The sequence below is a fragment of the Aquarana catesbeiana genome, linkage group LG12, assembly GCF_042186555.1.
Source record: "Aquarana catesbeiana isolate 2022-GZ linkage group LG12, ASM4218655v1, whole genome shotgun sequence".
Classification (NCBI taxonomy): domain Eukaryota; kingdom Metazoa; phylum Chordata; class Amphibia; order Anura; family Ranidae; genus Aquarana; species Aquarana catesbeiana.
In genome coordinates, this window is record NC_133335.1 from 165,401,933 (window position 1) to 165,416,247 (window position 14,315).

The 14,315-nt window shown below is 42.2% G+C and overlaps 1 protein-coding gene across 2 annotated transcripts in view; it reads right to left on the reverse strand.

Moving 5' to 3' along the window:
• The window catches only part of NUP85 (nucleoporin 85), a 110,852-nt gene that overhangs the window by 11,692 nt on the left and 84,845 nt on the right, over positions 1–14,315 (reverse strand). The window lies entirely within an intron of this gene.

Genomic DNA, 14,315 nt, shown 5'->3' on the forward strand with positions numbered 1-14,315 from the left:
CCCAAAATTCTGTACGTGCTCTGGCACTTCCCGGTGTACTTAGTGCTTCGGCATTTCAAAGCTATGGAAACTATACTTTTATACACAGCTTCTGGACACAGATTGTACAGTTTCTCCATGACACAATGGGTTCCCCCCTTACTCTGGCTGTGCCTCTGGGAATTTATACAGAACCAGAGATGAATAAATTTACTAAAATATTTCTGAATGAAACACTCTTCTCTGCAAGAAAAGTCATAGCAAGGCAGTGGATGAGGACCACTCCCCGAGTTTAGCGATTGGCTAACAGAAGTGAACAATAGTTTAATGTATAAGAAGCTTATCTATACACATAGGGGTTGTCCAGCCAAGTACGCAAAAATCTGGGATAGGTGGCTGCAAGCTTCAGAAACCCTTGGCTGATAGGATCACCTTTGATTAGCTAGAGTTTTGCACCTTAACATTGTTGTTGCTACCCTATTAATCTTCTGTATTGAGGAAAATGAATACAAGATGTACCATACGTACTCCGACTGCTTTACTGTTATATGTGTTAAAATGTGTCTCACCACACAACTTACTGTACAAGGGATGTCTGATCATAATACCTTTCTGGTAAAATTGTCATCTATACTTGACATTTCCTGTAATAATGCATTATCTGTACATTTTAGTTTTTTGTTCAAATAAAAACAGTTTGAACCTGAAAAAATATGTGAAAAGTGTGGTGTGCATTTGTATTTAGCCGCCCTACTTTGTAGAACCAGCTTTCGCTGCAATTACAGCTGCAGGTCTTTTTGGGGATGTCTCTACCAGCTTTCCACATCTAGAGGAGTGAAATTTTTGCTCATTCTTCTTTGCAAAATAGCTCAAGCTCTATCAGATTGGATGGAGAGCATCCGTGAACAGCAATTTTCAAGTCTTGCCACAGATTCTCAATTGGATTTAGGTCTGGACCATTCTAACATGAATATGCTTTTATCGAAACCATTCCATTGTAGCTCTAGCTGTATGTTTAGGGTCGTTGTCCTGCTGGAAGGTGAACCTCTGCCCCAGTCTCAAGTCTTTTGCAGACTCTAACAGGTTTACTTCTAAGTTTGCCCTGTATTTGGCTCCATCCATCTTCCCATCAACTCTTACCAGCTTCCCTGTGCCTGCTTAAGAAAAGCATCACCACAACATGATGCTGCCACCACGTTTCCTGGTGGGGACAGTGTGTTCAGGGTGATGTGCAGTGTTTGTTTTGCTTTTAGACCAAAAAGTTCAATTTTGCTCTCATCTGACCAGAGCACCTTCTTCCAGATGTTTGCGGTGTTCCCCACATGGCTTCTCGCAAACTGCAAACGGGCCTTCTTATGGCTCTCTTCTTGCCACTCTTCCATGAAGGCCAGATTTGTGGAGTGCACGACTACCAATTGTCCTGTGGACAGATTCTCCCACCTGAGCTGGGGATCTCTGCAGCTCCTCTAGAGTTACCATGAGCCTCTAGGCTGCTTCTCTGATTAACTCTCTCCTTGCCTGGCCTGTCAGTTTCGGTGGACAGCCTTGTCTTAGTAGCTTTGCAGTTGTGCCATTTTTGGATGATGGACTGAACAGCGCTCCCTGAGAGGTTTAAAGCAGGGTTAAGTTCTAAAAAAATATCCCAAGCTATGAAATTCTGCACAACTTTATCCCTGACCTGTCTGGTGTGTCCCTTGGCCTTCATGATGTGGTTTGTTCACTAAGGTTCTCCAACAAACCTCTGAGAGCTTCACAGAACAACTGTATTCATACTGAGATTAAATTACACACAGGTGGACTCTATTCACTAATTAAGTGACTTCTGAAGGCGATTTGTTCCACTAGATTTTAGTTAGGGGTATCAGAGTAAAGGGGGCTAAATACAAATGCACACCACACTTTTGAGATATTTACTCGTAAAAAAAAAAAAATTGAAAACCATTTATCATTTCCACTTCACAATTATGTGCCTCTTTGTGTTGGTCTATCACATAAAATCCCAATAAAATACATTTATGTTTTTGGTCGTAACATAACAAAATGTGCAAAATTTCAAGGGGTGTGAATACTTTTTCAAGGCACTGTACATCAGTGTATCTTTCTCTGTCCTTGCAGAGATAAGAGAAAAAAAAAGCAAACTGTGCACTATTGTTTCTGGGCTGTGCTACAGGTACAAACTAACATACACATGTTGTATAGCTGCGATTGTCAGGGGCAGGAGAAATAGGATTTTTAAAACAGCTTACCAGTAAAATCCTTTTCTTGGAGTACATCATAGGACACAGAGCCTCAAGTAATTACTTAGTGGGTTATGGGCCTACCTTCAGGTGTTGACCCCTCCTCCTTCCAGGAGTCCTCAGTTTTTGTAGCCAAGCAATATACTCTCACCCCATAAAACAGAGGGGCGGGAGCTCTGTGTCCTATGATGTACTCCCAAGAAAAGGATTTTACAGGTAAGCCGTTTTAAAAATCCTATTTTCTTTATCGTACATCATAGGACACAGAGCTTTAAGTAATTACTTAGTGGGACGTCCCATAGCAATGCTAATTGAGGGGAGGGAGACACAACCCGTAGGGCACCCCCAGACCTTGAGGAATTATACTGCTGCCTGCAGCACACTGCACCCGAAGGCGATATCCTCATTCCATCTTACATCTACTTGATAAAATTTTGTAAATGTATGTACTGAAGACCAAGTCGCGGCCTTGCAGATCTGAGATATGGAGGCCTGGTGACGCACTGCCCAAGAAGCACCAACCGCTCTGGTAGAGTGCGCCTTAACTTGAAAAAGGGGGAATCTTTCCCTTTAAATCATAAGTTTCAATTATAACTTGCCGAATTCACTTAGCCACAGTCGATTTCGACGCTGCCTGTCCTTTTTTAGGACCCTCAGGCATAATAAATAAGACATCAGTCTTACGAATATGAGCAGTTTTCTTTAAATAGATCTTCACTGCTCTCACCACATCAAGACAATGTAGTGACTTTTCTGCCTTGGAACATGGTTTTGGAAAAAGCGATGGCAGGACAATATCTTCATTCAGATGAAAGCCTGAAACCACTTTTGGCAAAAAGCCTGGACGAGGGCGTAACACCACTCTGTCCTCATGAATAATCAAATATGGCTCTTTACAGGAAAGAGCAGCCAATTCTGAAACCCTCCTTGCTGAGGATATAGCAACCAAAAATATCAGCTTCCTAGTCAGAAGGACTAAGGGAACATGCTGTAATGGTTCAAATGGCGGTTTTTGTAACACTGACAAAACTAAATTCAAGTCCAAGGGCTTAAGGGTGATTTAACTGGTGGATTAATCCGCATCACTCCTTGCATGAAACCCTGGACTAAAGAATGCGTAGCAAGTGGTCTTTGAAATAAAACTGATAAGGCTGAGACTTGGCCCTTAATAGTACTCAGGGCCAACTTCATCTCTACGCCTACTTGTAGAAAGGCAAGAATTCTGCCTATAATATATCTCCAAAGGTGCCAACCCTTGGATTCACACCAGGAAAAATACGTTTTCCAGACTCTATAATATATAGCTCTAGCATTAATTAAAGTAGAAATAACTGCCCTGAAAAGCCCACGTTTTTTCAGAATGTGGGTTTCAATAGCCAGGCCGTTAAATTTAGCATTCGTAAAATAGGTTGGAATATAGGCCCCTGTGATAGCAGGTCTGGCCTTAGTGGGAGGAGCCATGGACCCTCCAATGCCATCTTTACAATCTCTGCATACCATGACCTTCTGGGCCATGCTGGTGCTATCAGTATTACCGACTTTCTTTCCAGCCTGATCCTGCGAAGAAGTCGAGGTAGCAACTGAATCGGGGGAAATGCATAGATCAGTGAGAACTGATCCCATGGGGTCACCAACGCATCTGTTCCGTATGCGAGTGGGTCCCTTGTCCGGGACACAAAATTGACTAGCTTCGTGTTGAACCTGGACGCTAGAAGGTCTACGTCCGCAGTCCCCCATCTTTGGCAAACAGCCTGAAAAATCTCGGGATGAAGAGACCATTACCCCGGGAATAACTGTTGGCGACTTAAGTAGTCCACCTGCCAATTCTCTACTCCCAGAATGAAAACTGCTGATAGGCATGGGACATTCTTTTCTGCCCAAGTTAGAATCTGGTTCACCTCTCTCTGAGCTGAGAGACTTTTGGTGCCCCCTTGGTGATATATGCCACGGCCGTGGCATTGTCTGATTGGATCCTGACAGGACAATTCTTTAACCTGGAGGTCCAGTTTCTCAGAGCCAAATACACTGCCCGAATCTCTAGGATGTTAATGGGCAAGGCTCTTTTGGTTCTTGACCACTGTCCCTGGACAGTCGTCTTCTCTAGTACCGCTCCCCAGCCTGAAAGGCTGGCATCTGTCGTTACTACTTTCCAGATAATTGGTCTGAAGGACTTTCCCTTCAGCAGGTTCCGAGTTTGTAATCCCCCAACTAAGGCTTTGGGACACTCTTGGGGACAGCCGCATTGGTAAATCTAAAGTTTGAATCGTCTTGTTCCAAGCAGACAGGATACTGTTTTGAAACAGTCTTGAATGGAATTGGGCATAGGGAACTGCTTCGAATGAAGCTACCATCTTTCCTAACAACCTCATGCAAAGATGTATTGAGGGATTTCTCTTTGACCTGACCATCCGCACCAGCTCTTGTATGGAGCTGATCTTTGCAGGAGGCAAGAACACCCTTTCCTGGGCTGTGTCTATGATCAGGCCCAGATACTCCAGCCTTTATAGTGGCTTTAAAGAGGATTTCTTCAGGTTGAGAATCCAACCCAGACTCTCCAGGTAACTGCTTGTAATGGCTATATCTTGCTTCAAGCGAGCCGCCGACTGGTCTATTAACAATAGATCATCTAAGTAAGCCAAGACAGTTATGCCCTGTGCCCTTAACCATGCTAGAGGTGGGGCTAGTACATTTGTGAATACCCGGGATGCTGTAGCAAGCCCGAAGGGCAAGGCTAGAAACTGAAAGTGCTTTTGTTCTATTTCGAACCACAGAAACCTCTGGTGAGGAGGAAATATAGGGACATGCAGATATGCATCTCTGATGTCGATGGATGCCAGAAGTTCTCCTCCTTGTAGGATGGAAACAACTGACTTGATTGACTCCATGCGAAAGGAGCGGATCTTCAGGAACTGATTTAGATTCCGTAGATCTAGAATTGGTCTGATATCCCCATTTGGCTTTGGTACCATAAACAGGTTTGAGTAAAACCCCAAACCTTGCTCTTGTTTGAGAATCTGTATGATCACCCCTTGAGCCAATAATCGGTCTAATGCTTGCAACAGGGATTGCCTTTTCCCTGGATCTTTGGGAACGTTTGATCTCCGAAAACGAGACAGTGGAAACTCTCGAAACTCTAGCTTGTATCCTAGAGAGACTGTGGAGAGAGTCCATTTGTCCTGAACTTCCCTTTGCCAGACTTCTGAGTACCTCAGAAGTCTTCCCCCCCACTTTGGTGAGGGGAGATGCCTCCTCATGATGAGGCCTTGGTATTCTGCTTTGCAGACTTGCGGCCAAAGGTCTTCCTTTGTGCCTGGGTTTGACCTTGAGGTTTTTCTCTAGAGTCTGACGGTGGAGGCCGTCGCCCCTGCCTAGAGGTGGATTTACCTGTCGCGGGAGAAAAAGTGCACTTAAATGAAGGACGTTTATATTTTCTTTTAACTGGCAAAAGAGTACTCTCTCCGCTAGAAATTGTTTGGATATATTTATCCAAACTCTCGCCAAATAGTCGTTCTCCATTAAAGGGAAAACTAGTTAAAAGATTCTTACAAGGCGCTTCAGCTGACCAACCCTTTAACTAAAGGGTCCTTCGCATGTGACCTAGTACAAACGCAAGGCGAAAAGCCTGATGAATAGAATCCTTCATAGCATCTATGGCAAAGCATAATGCTCTTGGTAGCTCTGCCAACTTCCGGGCCTGTTGTGCAGGGAGCTCGTTAAGAGCATCTGTGAACTGGTCCTTTAAGGACTGACAGATGCCTATAGCTGCAATAGCCGGCTGAGTCACGCTCCCTGCTAAGGAAAAAGAGGATTTTAACAGACCTTCCAACTTCTTATCTGTTGGATCTTTAGGCATATGCGCACTGTGCACTGGACAAGTTAAACTTTTATTCACATTGGAAATCGCAGCTTTAACTGCTGGAACTTTCCATCTTTTTGTGAATTTTTCCTTTATAGGATAGAGAACTGAGAATCTCTTCGGAGGGGAAAAATGCTTATCCGGATGATCCCATTCGGTATAAATAAGCTTTTCTAGTAATGCGTGGACAGGAAATGCATGCAAAGGCTGTAAAGGTTTCAGGGAACCCAGGGAGGAGACCGGACCTTCAACTAACTCTGTTAGGGGTAGCATGAAAGCAGAGCGAACCATTTCAGTAAGGCTCTGTACTTTAGTTTGTGAAGCTGAAACATCAAGTATTGTTTCCTCTGCAGAGGAATAACCGGCTTGTCTTTCCTCTAAATTGTCTGAGGGTGATACCTCATCTTGTTCCCACAATTCCCTTGGACCCTCCACTGTTTGTAAAGAGTTTAAGGTGCGGGAGGGGGACCTAGGACGCTTCCTATCTACCTGGATGGAGGATGCGAGTAAAGCTGCTAATCTTCCTTCAAGGCCCTGCAGGGTTGAGGAAAATGCATCTTCAGTCACGTATACAGGGGCTGAAGTGTGTGAAGCAGTTGCACCACCGCTAGCTTCCAATGACTCACCCTGGCTTGCCATGTCTGGTATCTCCGGAGAGGATGACAGTATGGTGGCATGACTGGGCTTCCCAGCGCCTAGGGGTGGCACCTAAGGTACCTTTACAGTAGCTCTGAAAGTCATAATGCAAGGTACAAAAAACAGAGGTAACAGAATATATATTTTTTGTTTTAACAACAATTTTCAAGAAGACAATGTCACCATAGGATCAGTCTTTAAAATGCTGATAATATATTTCCTGTACTGGAAATGCCTGTAACAAAAAGCTGTAACAGACTCTTTTAGGAGCTTAGCTTTGCATTGTTACAAGCATCAGGTGAAAAAGACCTGATTGGCATCCTCAGCATGTTCCACCCTTAGCACCATGTGTTTCCAGATTGTTCAGCTGTGTGGACATCTTTACGTCTTACACATGGCACCGCCTCTGAAAGAACACGCCACTTAGCAACCCGCCCCCTCTTCTTCGGTATAACATAGTCTGTGTGCGTGCGCGCACGCTGTTCTTACTAAAACACAGACATGAGAGGAGGAGGAGGCGGCGTTGCCGACGAGCCTGCAATGCCTGTACAAACTAAAGTACTGCCTGCAACAACAGGCTGGCTATTTTTGCATAAAAACTCAGCAAAGCTAAGTGTCTAAGGGCAAGTTTTAAAAAACTGAAATTGGCCAGCGTGCCTCCCAGTGGAGGGAGAGGATTTTACCAGCAGATTTATAGCCTTACAATAGTAGCTGTGTCTACATGACATGATTTACATGAAGCAGAACTAGTGGCTTGTGGATAAAAAAAACCTATGCCTGTGTACTTCAGTTTGCTCTTGTATGGAGCTGCTGCATTTGCTGCCAGAGTACCTTAACCTGTAAAATTGCTGCTTCTGTAACTTCTGTACCCCCTTGATTCCTCTAGAAGAGTTTTTTGTTCACTGAGAACCCCCCTCTGGCTGCTGGGACCACACATGGCTGTTTATAGCCAGACACAGAGCTGCTTGAAGCATCACATTAAGGTATGTGTAACTTACTCCTTCTAGAGGAGACATTTAAAAGGCATACTTTTAAATATGGAAGGAAAGCATAGGCACCTTTTTACAGTACCTACTATAGTACAATACTGCTGATTTAACAGACAGATCCAACTTTTACCCATCATGGCGGGCAGCGTAGATAAACCTTCAAAGACTGGGGCCCTTTTAATAGGGGTTCCGCTCCTATGGACCTGTATAGCACCCCTCAGGAACAGCTTTAGGTAATGTAGCAAGACCAAAAGAGTCCTGGTTCCTAGGGTCCAGCTTCAAAGAGAAGCTTACAGGCGAATCCTCGTGCTTGAATCGAGGTCCAGGTACCATCCTATGGCCTCAGTGGCGTGGATGGATCCGCTTGTGGAGGTTTTTTAAATCCAGCATGGATCCCTCCCTGGAACTCCTCAGAGCACATTTTCACTCGTGACCAACACCTTAGACACTGACGAAAAAACTGAGGAGTCCTGGAAGGAGGAGGGGTTATATAGGGGAGTCAACTTCCTGTATATGTTATACCAGTGTCAACACCTGAAGGTAGGCCCATAACCCACTAAGTAATTACTTGAGGCTCTGTGTCCTATGATGTACGATAAAGACATTTATATTGGGTTGTTATTTTGTGGTAAGTTATGGTAGTAGCAAGAAATATACAGTTACATTTAAATTTTTTTTTTTTTTTACTATTTTAGGCCAGTTTTCCTTTGAGAATAAAAAAAAAATTAGGCGATATCCATTAACATTTATCACCAAATGAAAGTCCAATTCATCCTGAAAAAAAAAAAAAACCAAGGTATAATCCACCTGGATGCACAAAGTAGTTTTGATGATATGTAAGGTTTTGTGAACACATGTCAAAGTTGCAAAATTGGGCTTAGGCATCAAAGTGATTGTAAAGGATCGTTTAAAAATAAATAAATAATTAATAACATGTCATACTTACCTACACTGTGCAGCTCATTTTGCACAGGCTGGCCCCGAACCTCGTCTTCTGGGGTCCCCCGGCAGCTCTCGCGGCTCCTCCATGCATCAGATAACCCCCTAGGTGAAAAGCTCTCCCGAGTGGGTTACCTTGCGAGCGCGCTCCAAGTCCAGCATTTGTGTCCACAGACACAAATGCCGGACTCGGCCCCGGCATCATTGGATTTGATTGACAGCAGCAGGAGCCAATCAGGACACGAGACTCCAGCTAGAGCTGGTGTGCTCGTCCCTAGGGAGAAAAAGACCGGGTTCAGGTAAGTAAAACAGGGGCTCTGGGGGGCTGCAGCATGAGAGGTTTTTCACCTTAATGCATAGAATGCATTAAGGTGAAAAAACATGAGGGTTTACAACTCCTTTATGATGTGTTTTACCCTTAGGTGCGAAAGGGTTAAAGTGAAACTTTAGTCAGAAAATTAAGTCCTGATAGATTACTTCAGGTGGCCACTTTTGCAATGCTATGTAAAACATTAAAAATAAGTGCCTATTTAAAATCTAGTAATACACTGCATATGCTCATTTCTTCTCTATTTTAGGCACTGTGCTGAAAATCAGAGCCTCTAGAGGTCGGACAGCCTAAATATTTACAGGCAGTCCCTGGCTTACGACTCACAACAAATGGAGGGAGACAGCGTTTAGAGTTATCATGGGAAAAAAGGTGTCTCCACTGAAGCTTTTTTTCAAAATCCAATTGTCACAGGGACAGAAACTGAGGTGAAATCTTCTGAACAGGGGCACAGACAGCAAAATATACATTTAAGAGGTGTTAACCCTTCCCTATGCTATCCACAAAAAAACCTACAGAACCTATCCTGTTTTTAACCCGGGGACTGCCTGTACTGCTATTCAAGGGCTCTTGGCTATAGCAAAATGGCAGCGCCTGGGAGGAAGAAAGAGGAGCAATACTGCAAGCAATTTACAGCAAAAAATAATCATCATAATATTAGAGGTGGAATTTATGTTCCTTGCTAAAGAACATAATTTTTTTTAGTTGTTAAGGGAAAGTTCCGCTTGGAACAATAATTCTGACAAATCTGCATACCTAAATAATTTTATACATACTTCTATATACACACACACACACAGTAAGGTTTTTATTTGATACGCTTTAATTAATAAAAAAAATAAAATAAAATACACACACACACACACACACAGTTTTCTTTATAGAATTACAAATGCACAAAAATGTAATAAAAATATTTGTTAACCAAAGCGGTAGTAAAGGTAACAAAAAAAATAAATAAATAAATAAATAAAAGGAAGTCCCCCTGCAGGTTTAAGCCATAATGTGCTAGTATGCACTGCATACTAGCACATTATGTTAGAAAGGCACGCGGGAGCCCCGGGCACGGAGCTCTGAAGGAACTAGACAGGTATGCCGTTCCTTAAGAGCACATGCGCTGGTGACGCTGGTGACATCACTGGCTGCTGCCTGCTGGAATATGGTTTAGGAGATAATTTTACCTACAGCTTTAATTTAAGCTTACCTGTAGGTAAAAATAGCACAAAAGGGTTTACTACCACTGTAAATAATCATTTTTAATGGTGCAACTGTATCAGCTGAACTTTTAAATATGCTTGAAATGGCACTGCAAATAAACACTGTAGCCAGAAGATGGCAATGTTCATCTTCAGGATGAAGACATTTATTTATGTCAATCGAGCTTTCGGCCTGCGTGTCAGACATGGCACAGTGATCACATGATCAGAAACCACTCTGGTCAATGACAGCAGATACGGAGAGTGAACAGCCATGCAAAGTGTTGGCTGCTGGGAAAGTAAATTATTGTAACCTTGTCATGGGGAATCATGCTGAGGAGCATTAAAATAGATTTTGGGTGGAAAGTGGACAAACGTAAACGTAGCACGGGTACATAGGACATTTTCAAAAAGAAAAAGACAAAAAAAAAAAAGAAAAAGACAAAAATAAATAAATTAATGAATAAATAAAAGAAGAAGAAAGAAGGGGGGAGATGCTACTTTCTTATCTCTCTTACTATATCAAACTCCTTCCCCACTGTGTTCACATACATATACAGCACCACAGGAGGTGGGCCCTCCATTGTGGTGCCTCATATGTAGCATGAGTTTGCTACAGGAATGCACTCGCAGGTCACTGACCCCACTTTCATCAACAGCTTTGGCCCACAGATCAGGACTGATCACATGAACAATGTGACAGCCAATTACAGTGATCAGGAAGCTTGTAAAATGCCTACCATGTATTTCTTTCTTCTCACAGACATTTTTAGGAGAAAAATACATTATATTCATGTGGAAAATAATTTTAGATTAGATCAAAGCTTAGCCACTAGTGTCCTGTTCCTGTCAGCGTTAGAAACAATAATGCACATACAGTGGGGAACATAATGATTTGATCCCCTGCAGATTTTATAAGTTTGCTCACTTACAAAGAAATGAAGGGTCTATTTTTATAATAGGTGTATTTGAAATGATAGAGGCAGAATATCAACCAAAAATACAGAAAAAACACATGCTACAAATTGAGTTGCAGTTCAGTGAGTAAAATAAGTATTTGATCCCCAAGCAAAACATAGCTTAGTACTTGGTGGAGAAACTCTTGCTGGCAAGCACAGAAGTAAGATGTTTCTTGTAGTTGGTTACCAGGTTTGCACACATCTCAGGAGGGATTTTGGTCTACTCTTCTTTACAGATGTTCTCAAAAATCCTTAAGGTTTATTGGCTGTCATTTGGCAACTCGATGTTTCCGCTCCCTCCATAAATTTTCTAAAGGATTAAGGTCTGGAGACTGGCTAGGCCACTCCATGACCTTAATGTGCTTCTTCTGGAGCCACTCCTTTGTTGCCTTAGCGGTATGCTTTGGGTAATTGTCATGCTCGAAGACCCATCCACGACCCATCTTCAGTGTTCTGGATGAGGGAAGAAGGTTCTCATCCAAAATTTTACAATACATGGCCCCGTCTGTTGGCCCCTCAATGTGACAAAGTCGGTCTGTACCTTTAGCAGAGAAACAACCCCAAAGCATAATGTCTCCACCTCCGTGCTTGACTGTAGGGATGGTGTTCTTAGGGTCATAGTCAGTATTTTTTTTCCCCCAAACATGGTGAGTTGAGTTAATGCCAAAGAGCTCAATTTTGGTATCATCTTCCCGCAGCAATTTCTCTCAATCCTTCTCTGAATCATTTAATGTTCATTAGCAAACTTCAGAAGGGCCTGTACATGTGCCTTCTTGAGGTGGGGGAACTTGCAGGTGCTGCAGGATTTCAATCCATGGTGGTGTATTGTGTTACCAATGGTTTGTTTGGTGACTGTGGTCCCAACTGCCCTGAGATCATTCACAAGCTCCTCCCTCCCCATGTAGTTCTGGGCCGACCCCTCAGTTTTCTCATGATGATCCTTACCCCATGAGGCGAAATCTTGCATGGAGCTCCAGACCGAGGGCGATTGATGGTTATTTTGTATTTCTTCCATCTGCGAATAATGGCTCCAACAGTTGTCTCCTTTGCACCAAGCATCTTGCTGATGGTCTTGTAGCCCATTCCAGCCTTGTGCAGGTCTACAACCTTGTGCCCGACATCCTTTGACAGCTCTTTGGTCTTGCATATGATGGAAAGGTTTGAATGGAAGAAAGATTCTGTGGACAGGTGTCCTTTTTTACACATAACAAGTTGTCATTAGGAGCACCTTCTTAAATTGACAGGACTGATCTGTGTACCACATGAGCACATACTATAGACAGTCTGTGGGAGCCACAATTGTTGGTTGGTAGGAGATCAAATACTTATTTTACTCACTGAACTGCAACTCAATTTATAACATTTGTATCATGTGTTTATTTTCTGGATTTTTGGTTGATATGCTGTCTCTATCATTTAAAATACACCTATGATAAAAATTATAGACCCTTCATTTCTTTGTAAGTGGGCAAACTTACAAAATCTGCAGGGGATCATTAATTATTTTCCCCCCTGTATATGTGGTCTCCCCATGCAATGTCAGGAGTAGGAGATTTTATTTTGTGTTTATTGATGGTGGGTCATTGTAATGGGAAAAAAATACACAGCGACAATTAACAAAGTGTTAATTTCCTAGAGCAGCCCACTCCCTCATTGCTTTCATAGCCCTCACGTCACTTCCCTGCGCAGCCTTTTATATAGATGTGGGGGAAGGTGCTATGGAGAGTACTATAGACTGAATAACACTTGAGTGACAGCTCTGAGTCTGCTGGGGCTGCTGACATCACATCCAAGATGGTGACACCCATGCTTTTTTTTTTTTTTGTCTACATAAGAGAGGCTTTTACAGATAGATAACAGCCCTAAATTAAATTATATTAAAATGTACAAATCGGAAGATTGTTGTTGAAATGAATAGTCTATCCACATGGTTTCATATGGACTAAAAAGAAAGACATGGCTTCCTGCTGCTTTCTCCTCTTCAAATGCTGCTGGGAGTTGATTATAAAATGATACTTATAAATAGGTGCTCTGCAGTTATGGGCCTTATTTTTCCCAACATTTCACTCATTGTAATACAACATTTTCTATTAACCCCTAATACAGGAGGTAAAAGAAACCATTCATGCCTCAATGCAGTTTTGCACTTTGGGCATGTATTAAAGTGTACATATCTTTGTGAATGATACCTTTTTTTAGGATAAACTGAGCCTTTATTTGGTGGTAAAGGTCAATGAATAATGCCCTCTTGTTTCATTATCAAATGAAATTTGGTCAAAAATAGTAAAAAAAAAGTTCAGAGGAACATTGTAAGTGAATAAAGAAATTGTTTATGGAACAAAACATGCTGCAAGAAAGCATTTAAAAAATGTAATTTCTCTGTGCCTTTATCTGCAGATTTTATTTTATTTTTTTAATCATGACAGGGTCTCTTTAGGTATTCAACATGTTGCAAGACCCTTTGTTAAAGCGGGGTTCCACTCAAATTTTTAACTTAATCTTACCCCCTTTAGTTAATTGCATAGATGTTCAAATGCCGCACGAAAATTTTTTTTATCACTGTAATTACCTTTATATTGTACTTTATTGTGGCACTTCCTGTCTCTCCTCCCATGGGAGTAGGTGTGTTTATTGCCTTTCCCCGGCGCCGCACTGTCTCCTGGGAGCTTAGTGTCAGGCTTCCCAAGATTCAGTGCGGGAACAATGATCATGCTTGTGAACAAGCTGTGAATGAACAGCATTCAACGCATCCAGGAAATCAATGCTTGTGGGCTTCACATGCCCACAAGCAAGATGGAAACAGCCAGCATCACATTTTTAAAGTTATTCTTCAGTACGAAAACAGACAGAGGCGGAAATATTACACCCAAACTGTGAGTATTATTTTGGGATTAGCAAAGTGTTTTAATGACCTAAAAAAAAAAAAAAAAAAAAAAAAAAAGGATTGGTCGCTGGACTCCCACTTTAATGAAAAAGCTAAACTTGTGTACATTCACATATACACATGAAATAAAGGTGCTTAGTGGTCAACAATGATAGCCTTGTGCAGCAGGGGCCACTGTGGATATCCAGTCAGAAAAGAAAAACTGGGCGCTTCAGAACCTGTACAAAGTATACTGTATTGCTATTAAAAGAAAAAAACTAGTGTAGTGAAATGTAGTAAAGGCTAGAGAGTTGCTTTCATAAAGCTGTGGAG